Genomic DNA, 9,871 nt, shown 5'->3' on the forward strand with positions numbered 1-9,871 from the left:
ATTCTAATGTTTTTATATTCAAATGTTTTAATTTTAGAGCATGTATTTCAATCTTTATAATTACGAGCAATTATATTAAAATTTTAGCTATAATTGCCTTCAATCTTAAAAATTATGATATATGGCTCAAAGTTATAACATTTGTATATTATAATGTAAAACGACTCATTTAAATTATTATTAAAATATATATTTAAATATATTAATTAAATAATATTAAAAATTACATTTATATATTTTAATTATAAACATTTTAAAATAACTAAATAGTTTTTTTTTTAATTATTTTTTTAGCCCTAAGCTCATGCCCCCACTTCAGATCCCGTGAAGTAGTGAACCTTAACCCTCTCAAAACATTCAAAAAATAAAAAGAAAATCACAGAGGCACAGCAACTAGAAAAAACCGATAAAAATCACTGAAATACAAAACCCTAGCGTCCTCTCTCGTCTCTACCTTTACCATCTCTCTCCTTCATCTAATCTTCCCCACTTCTCCAAATCTTTAACAATGGCAGCCATGCTGGTGAGTAACACTACCTTCTCTCTTTCTATATCATATAATGTGTTGTTTGATTCTTACTCTATGTTCGTGCTTGTGGACATGTTGGTGAAATTGGGGGAAACGTTGAGCAGCAACCCCAGATCATACTCTTGAAGGAAGGGACGGACACGTCGCAAGGGAAGGCGCAGCTTGTTAGCAACATCAATGCTTGCACTGCGGTGGCTGATGTAGTCAGGACGACGCTGGGACCCAGGGGGATGGACAAGCTTATTCATGACGATAAGGGCAGTGTCACCATTTCTAACGATGGAGCTACCATCATGAAGTTGCTCGATATTGTCCATCCCGCTGCCAAGATACTTGTCGACATCGCTAAGTCTCAGGACTCTGAGGTAGTGTTAACATTTCTATTGGTTTCTTTTTCTGCGCTATTGTGAGTATATTAATTTATGGGCTGGAGTGGGGAATAGAGGGAAATGATATTGTGGGTGTGTTATTTTTAATGTTGGTTTTTCAGATAATTGGCATGTAAAGTTTTGACTCAAACGTATGAGGCTTTATTTACCTATTGTCTTAGTACTTGAATTGAACTTTGAATGGATCGTCAATGTGAATGTCATCTTATATGTATTGCACTGTTTTCTTTTATTTTTTATTTTTTTTATTGTATATAATTACGAGTTCAAACTTCTTTAGTTTTAACTAGTTCCAACCAAATAGAAATGATACTCTAATCAGTTTTCTGATGGTGGCCTTCTTGACTTTTATCGTCCCAAATGGCTAAATCATGGATTTGCGATATGTCCTTTACTTAAGGCCCTTTCCCTAACATTTGAATGCAAAAAAAAAAAAAAAAAACATTAGTGTTTGAGTACTGCCTTTGTGCATATATGTAAGATCATTTTTTATTAGTTAAATTATTTCATGCAATAATTCAATGTTGTATTAAAAAGTTGAGAAGTGAAAAGCAAAACATAGTTACTTGCATTGGTGAATTGCTATTAGTTGAATTGGCCTTACATGTGAAGCATCAAATTTTGGTCAAATTTGATCTTGGAAATTTTATTGGGCTGAAGCAACTGATGCTTTTGTCCAGAATCGGAGACTCTTTGGATAAATTAGAGTGAAAGAATTTTTTCTGCTATCAAAGCATTACTTAATTGTAAATGCGGTTTATTAGCAATTGTTGAGCTTTGGATCAGGGGCAATTATGGACTTTTTGATTTCTTTTAGTATTTGTTAAAGAAATGAGACTTTCTTATCCAGTTCTCTGTTTGTGAAATTTATTTTCTGACAAACTTTGATGATGATTTTTAAAATATGTTGGCCATAGTTTCTTGGAAATTACATGTTTTTGCTTTTTTACAGGTTGGTGATGGAACCACAACAGTGGTATTGCTTGCAGCAGAGTTTTTGAAGGAGGCCAAACCTTTTGTGGAGGATGGAGTCCACCCACAAAATTTAATACGGAGTTATAGGACTGCATGCTATTTGGTATTAATATCTTTTCTCCTTTTTGTTATGTACTGTTGAGATTTTGGGCCTGATCTTCCAATGTCTTAATTCTGATATGCTACACATGATGTTGCAGGCAATTGAGAAGATCAAAGAACTAGCTGTAAGCATAGAAGGGAAAAGTATGGAAGAAAAGAAAAGCTTACTTGCTAAATGTGCTACCACAACTCTTTCTTCAAAGCTTATTGGTGGGGAGAAAGAGTTCTTTGCACAGATGGTTGTGGATTCTGTCATTTCAATTGGGAATGATGATAGATTAAATATGATTGGAATAAAGAAGGTAATTGAATTTGATCATTTAGATTTGTTTATATATTATTTTTTTTTCTTACTATTGGAGTTGTAATGTTAACAATTGGCATTCTTTCATAAATAACTTTGGTGCAATGAATGTTAGAAAATCACAGAGGTTTGAATGTGTGGACATTGTTGAACAAATCATGGAGCCAAATGTGTGGAAATAACTGCATTGGTAGTCATATTGTGTCAAAATATAAATTGATAAGGATGTTTGACAACATGATAATCTGCAATATAGAGCTCTGTTTTTTATTTATTTTCTGCAATGAATTCCTCTATCACATAAGGGGTTAGGTTGAATTCTAGCGTTGTAGAGTAGTTTGGTTGAATTGAGTTGTTGGCTTCATCCAATGGTACAACTGTAGGATATCAAGTTTGCAGCAAGCATGACCTTGTCTGCTCACAATTACCCTTAGTAAACTTTTGATGATACTATATTCTGAACTGTGGTTTATATGCCGAGCATGGTTTCAAATCGTAGTTGCGGGTAAAGGAAACATGCCTTTAACGGGCATAACATAACGGTAATGGCCTGGTGTTAGTGCTACGCAAATTTTATTAAAAAACTTGCAAAGTTCACAAAATGACTATATATCGGTAGATATAAGTAAAACTAAGATATATAACTATATAATAAGCACAAATACATCATAAAGACACTAAATCTATCATGTTTTGACATCATTAGCATTAAACAATTTATCGCTAGAATAGAGATATTTAATGTAGATCTAACAAACAATAAGGGAAAGACTTTGTAGAAGAAAGGAGAAATTTGGATGAAAATTTAAGAGAATATGAGAGATATAGCAGTTGTGGAAGAGAGAATGCGCAAACAAATAAAAGAGAAGCAAAAATAACACTGTTTCCTTGTGATTGCAATAGAGGAAGTAACGGTCATTACCGTTACATAATAGTAAATAAAGGCCGTTACCGTTTCATAGTGGTTGTAACGTCTGTTATACTCGCAACTCCAGATTTGCTTGTAAATAACAATGTATCGTGTAACGAACCCTATCAAAACCTGTAAATAACAGCTGTTACTTAAAAGCATGATGCTGAGGCAAGAAGACAACCCAATCCTTTGGAGGCAAAAGGGGCTTATGGAAACCTTTTGTTGAATGAATCTCTAGGCTATTTACCTTCCCTTCCTCAAATGGCCTAGTTTTTCGGGGCATGCCTAAGGCTCAAGGCTCAAGAGGCAATAGGTCTAGCTCCTCTAACTTGGTTATGAGATCAATCTCTAGGCTATTTACCTTCCCTTCCTTAAATGGCCTAGTTTTTGGGGCATGCCTCTGGCTCAAGGCTTAAGAGGCAATAGGTCTAGCTCCTCTACCTTGGCTATGAGATCAATCTAATTGAGGCGTGTGCCTTATCGCTAAGCTTTTCCTTTTTCCATCATATTTTCATTGCCGCCATTTATTACTTTGTCTTTACTTGACGCTATTTAATCTATAAACTAGATATAAGATGCTGTATTAGTGTATGGTGTATTTGCTGCCATTTTTTACTTTCTCTTTGCTTGATGCTATTTAATCTATATGCTATTGATATAAGATTGTGTATTATAAATTTGTAATACACCCAACTAAACTCAAGGCAACAAAGAAAGGACGGACTAGATAGATGTGGCAACATTTAATATGTGTTTAGCGTAACCTTCATAGTAGAATATTCGTAATGCAAAGGAAATGCTTTGTGTATCATTTGTATTTGTAGGGCTGAACGCAAAATTGATGGAACTGAAGAACACTATGAATCCAAGCTAGGGCAACTTGAAACCAATTTTTACATAGAAGCAGCAAACTTGGTTACTGCCTCTGGCAGCAAATTGAATCACTAGTGACATGGTTTCATCATTCATGATTAAAATCTGATTGAACTGTGTCTTTGTTGTGACACAATTTCAGCCGTAATGCATGCTTGGCTGATTTCTTTACTGAAAGGTTTCTGGACCTTGGTTGAAATTATAATGCCTATATTTCCCTACATATTCAATTCTTATATGGCTGTATGTGGGGGAAATCTGACCTTTTTCTATTTTTCACCAAATGAGTTATTTGGAATTCTGTTGTTTCTCGTAACACTTCCTTGCCATCATATACAAGTTTTCTGTATTATTCTTGAGTGTCAACACCACTCCTTGATGACTTCTGTTTTATTAGATTGTTCTGATTTTGACATTCAAGTTATCAATTTAATTGATCTAATTTATGAAATGCTTGAGCATTCTTGTGAGTTGTGCACTTATTTCAGATCCATTACTCTCTAGTTATCATAGTTTCTTCCGTTATTTTTGGTGGAAGTTTTGGTGCTGTCTTGAAATTGTATTTTTGAAACTATTATAATGAAAAATATTGATTTGTTATATAAGTGTGTTTTCTTGCAGGTACCTGGTGGCAACATGCAAGATTCCTTTCTAGTGAATGGTGTTGCCTTTAAAAAGACATTTTCATATGCGGGTTTGAACAACAACCAAAGAAGTTCTTAAATCCCAAGATACTTCTACTCAACATTGAATTGGAATTGAAGTCTGAGAAAGAAAATGCAGAGATAAGGTTGGTTTCTGTTGGTTTATTTTGCTTTATATTTCAATTTAAGAGGTAATTGCTGAAGCCTGAAGTCCACGCTACTATTTTCTCGCAGGCTGTCAGACCCATCTCAGTATCAGTCAATTGTTGATGCAGAATGGAATATCATTTATGAAAAATTGGATAAATGTGTACAGAGTGGGGCCAAAGTGGTTCTTTCACGTCTGGCGATTGGAGATTTGGCAACACAGGTTGGCATTCTTGGCTGCCTAAATGCATCTGATTTAATCTAAAGATTATATAAAGATTCTGAATGGAATTTGAATGATTTATAGCACATATTTATCCTTTTATAAGACATTAATTACATTGGCAGAAGCATTTGCACTTCTGTCTTTATGCTTGTAAAATTGTTTTTAATTTGTTTGACTTTTAATAATTAAATTTAGCTGCAAAAGTACCTTTCAGATATTATTCTGGATGTTTTCTGTTTCTGATGGCCCGACATTTTTTTTTTCCGGTTTGTAAAAAGATACACACACACAAACGCACTTTGTTGATTCTTCCCATATATTGGCTCATAATTCTGCATGAGCTTTGCTGGAAAAAAAATATGTTGAAAATTTTGTTTTCCTTGTAGTCTAATATTTTACATTTCCATTTCACAATTGACTCCTTTTTGTGGTCATTGAGTAATAAATTGTGTGAATAGCTATCCAGTGTTACTAACAAAACATGTATTCTTTGTAATTTTTTGCGCTAGCTGTATTTATTGAATGCTTTGTTGGCAACAGTATTTTGCAGATCGAGATATTTTCTGTGCTGGTCGTGTAGCCAAGAAGATTTGCAAAGGGTTGCAGCCGCAACTGGTGGAACTGTGCAAACAACTGTCAACAACATAATTGATGAGGTTAAACATCTGTTTTTATTTAGAATACGGAAACCTTTGTGATGTTTTGTTTTGATTAACAACTTTCTTGTCATTGTGATCAATTGAAATTATTTTTTTGTTTGGCCTTAAGGTTCTTGGAACTTGTGAGATTTTTGAGGAAAAGCAAGTGGGAAATGAAAGGTTTAACATATTCAGTGGATGCCCTTCTGGAAGGACAGCCACTATAGTTCTTCGTGGTGGGGCCGATCAGGTATCCTATTTTATTTTCATTGAAATTATAAATGATTACTATAATTACTTTAAAGCTCACCCAGGGTTTTTATGTTGGTCTTTGTGTTTTCTTGTGATGCTAATATCAGTTCATTGAGGAAGCTGAACGCAGTTTACATGATGCTATCATGATTGTTAGAAGAGCTTTGAAAAACTCTACTGTTGTTGCTGGTGGTGGTGCAATTGATGTATGGGTCTATCACAATTAATTATATCATGATTATGTATTATTCTAGCCGACCCCAAATTTTTGGGATAAGGGCTTAGTTGAGTTGAGTATGATTATGTATTATTCGAGGACATTGTAGGCCTTGGTAATAAAGATGATGCTGTTTTATGGCAGATGGAAATAAGCCGATATTTGAGGCAGCATGCTGCATAATAGCTGGGAAGTCTCAGCTGTTTATTAACTCTTATGCAAAAGCCCTTGAGGTAACTAGCTTATATTAAGATATTCAAACTATGTAGTGTGAAATATGCTTCTTGTGGTATAGCATATGAAAGTGGAAGTGCTTAATTTTATTTGTGATTAACCTTCTTGGTGGAGTATTAATTGGTAGAAATTTGTTACAGTTGTCTTGAAATAAAAATTTTGATTTTGGAATTTCTATGGCATTTTGCAATATGTGTGATTTCCAGTGGTTCATTACGTGAAAATATGCATCATAGCGTTTTTCTAAATTAGTAATTTATGACAAGTAATGATGTCATGCTATTATGCTGTGATTATGTGTATATGATAAATTCTTTATTTATAATCCCAAAGATCTTTGACTCTTATACATTGTATCTGTGTAGCAGAGTACTTTATTTAGGCTGTCTTACATGTTATATTTCTTATATTGATGGAAGTGTAAAATCTTGGCACTAAATGTAATATTTAGTGTTTTTCATTTAAAAAAAAAGGAAAAAGTTTAAGCAGGTATTGTTCAATCTTAGAACAAATTGTTTGAGATTGTTTGTAGATCATTCTGAAATCTAACATTCATTTATTTTGAACTATGAATTGGTTGGGTTCTCTTGATAGAACTGGACCAAATATCTTGACGTTGTTGAATAGTGCACATCATGGAAATGCATTTACTGGTAGAGTCAGAGATTCTTAGTAACAGTTCTTCCTTGTGCAGAAAATATCTCATACTCTCAACAGACTATAGAAGGTTCATGAGGTTTATCTTTCACATGTTGCAGGTTATCCCACGACAACTATGTGACAATGCTGGGTTTGATGCTACTGATGTGCTGAACAAATTAAGACAGAAGCATGCACTTCCATCTGGTAGGTGTAGGTCTCCATTTTATAGTTTCCCATTTGAAAAGAAAGGGTGCTATTTGCCAATGGTTGAAGGGAGTTTTGATTTATTTTATATATTGGCTATTCCCCTTGTCTTTTTGATGAGCTGGCTTCGTTTATGATACATGGGACTTCTATTGATGGATGTCTAGCAAATGGAGTTTCAATGGTTATTTCCAGAATGAAATTCAGAGTGACCATCGCTTAACATTTTGAGCTTTTTAACAGGTGAGGGTGCATCTTTTGGAGTGGATATCAACACTGGTGGAATTGCAGATTCATTTGCCAATTTTGTGTGGGAGCCAGCTGTTGTGAAGGTGTCTTTCTTTAATTCCTCTGTCATATATGATTATATTGGATGCATTATTTCTCTTCTGCCTTTGTTTTTATATGATGAACCATATGGTGGTTGAAATCTTGTAACAGATCAATGCTATAAATGCTGCAACTGAGGCTGCCTGTCTTGTATTAAGTGTGGATGAGACGGTGAAGAACCCCAAGGTAAAGTGAATTGCGGATTATGCATGTTATGTTCATATTGGAAGTTGCATTTAGCTGCATAACATTGTTTGCTGCATCAAAATGATATTCAGGCTGCCAGGTATGATAAATGCTTTTATCTGAAAAAGTAAAAATGTTAATATTTCCCGTAATGTGAATGCAGCTCTTGTAGTCCTCTATCAGTTTAGTAGTTACTTGGTTTCTCAGTGGTGCCACTGGGATAGAGAATAACCATATTGAGAATAGATAATGAATCAAATACAGATTAAAATAATTGAATGGTTATGTAACTAAATTGCACATTACATGGAAAAGGTTCATAACAACAAATTTTTCTGTCATTCCACTGAATGATATGATATCAGCATAAGGGAGTGCTTATGTGAATGTTTTGATAACCTATTCAATTGATAACGATTTTTAACCAATGGTTTAGAGTATTTGATGCCCTTATAATTGATGTACTTTAGAAATTGTCAAGGATATTAAAAAAATGGTGTTATCTATAGTTGCATTACCTTTATGTTGATTTCTTTGATCAAGCATATCTTGTTTGTCTATTTGAACGGTATGAAGCAAAAACAGGTTTCAAACCTGACATGTTAGGTAAACTTAAAAAGGCTAAGTGAAACCCACTAGTAGGTTAAACCCTAGATATTCGCAAGCAGCATAATTTAACTTATTATTCATTATAATTTTAATTTAGTTCTATTATAAATACTGGTGTATTGTTCAAATAAGCTAGAATGTGGCTGTATCTTGTTGTATCTTGCTCCTAGCCTCCTAGTATTAGTTGCTCAAAATGCAGTGGTATTATCATACATATGCATTTAACTTATTAGTCATTATAATGGTGAAATATGCTGCAAAATAATACATATTAGATTAACTTAGCCATCTTGTAATTAAGAAGTGTCCTAAATATTTTCCTATTAGTTGATTTTTTTATTGGATTAGAATATATATCAAAGCCTACTGAAGCTTACATGTCAATGTGCTTGAATTAAAATTTCAATTTTCTGATGGTTTCCGTTTTTTAAATCTATAGTCTGAAAGTGCTCAGGGAGAAGCGGCTGCAAGTGCTATGGGCGGTAGAGGAGGTGGAGCTGCTTTCCGTGGACGTGGACGTGGAATGCGAAGACGATGAGCTTGTTATTATTACTTGTTAGCTGCATCTTTTCGAAATTTCCTCGATTTTAGTTGGTTTCACATTGTATCATCTTTTGAATTAAATTTATTCTATCTGCCTATACTTCTTGCGATTCACTATCAAAAATTTTGTTGTTTGCTTTTTGAGATGCATCTGCTGCTTTTTTTTTATTTATTTTTATTTTTTTAATTGGGTGTCCAATCTTTTTGAGCAAAGGTGTTTTGTAATTTAGAATCACTTAGAGAGAATATTTGAAGGCAATGGAATTCAATATTTGTTGCTTGGTGGAATTACTATCCCTAATTTCAATCCTTTCTTTGATTTTTATTTTATTTTTCTTTCTGGTGTAATGAGGCCTAGTAATACACTTTTATTTGCTATTTAATCGAGCATATCATGACTGCATCTATTATAATATTTTGAGGGTCGGCCCATTGAGATGTAGGGATGGAGAAAAATAGTGGTAAATTGGTCCTTTTACTGTAATTAAGAACAGTAAAAAGTAATAATTGTTTGATAATATTTAGTAATATTTGATAATATGAGTTGACATATTTACACTCTCCCTTTTATATATATATATATATATATATATATATATATATATATATAAAGGTGAAGAATCTTTATTTATAGTAATTATCAGGAAGTAAAATATATATTCACAATATTAATTAGATTAATCATACTTATAATAGCAAAACCCAACGCCCAACCAAATCCAACCTCCAATCTCTTTTTTTTATTCAGTTTATTTGATCTTTTCGATTCTTTCTCCTTTTGTTCATCATCTCAAGCATCCATTTACCCATTCAATTTCTGAGAATTTAATGTTTAATCCGTTTATTGTGGAATGTGAAATTAGAAAACCATCAAAAAAAAAAAAAAAAAAATATATATATATATATATATATAT

At 33.3% G+C, this 9,871-nt stretch overlaps 1 pseudogene; it reads left to right on the forward strand.

Moving 5' to 3' along the window:
* The first annotated feature begins 381 nt into the window (after window positions 1-381).
* On the forward strand, window positions 382-9,245 carry LOC131180814 (T-complex protein 1 subunit eta-like; annotated as a pseudogene).
* The last annotated feature ends 626 nt before the right edge of the window (window positions 9,246-9,871 follow it).

This window comes from Hevea brasiliensis, chromosome 6, assembly GCF_030052815.1.
Source record: "Hevea brasiliensis isolate MT/VB/25A 57/8 chromosome 6, ASM3005281v1, whole genome shotgun sequence".
In the NCBI taxonomy this organism is placed as follows: domain Eukaryota; kingdom Viridiplantae; phylum Streptophyta; class Magnoliopsida; order Malpighiales; family Euphorbiaceae; genus Hevea; species Hevea brasiliensis.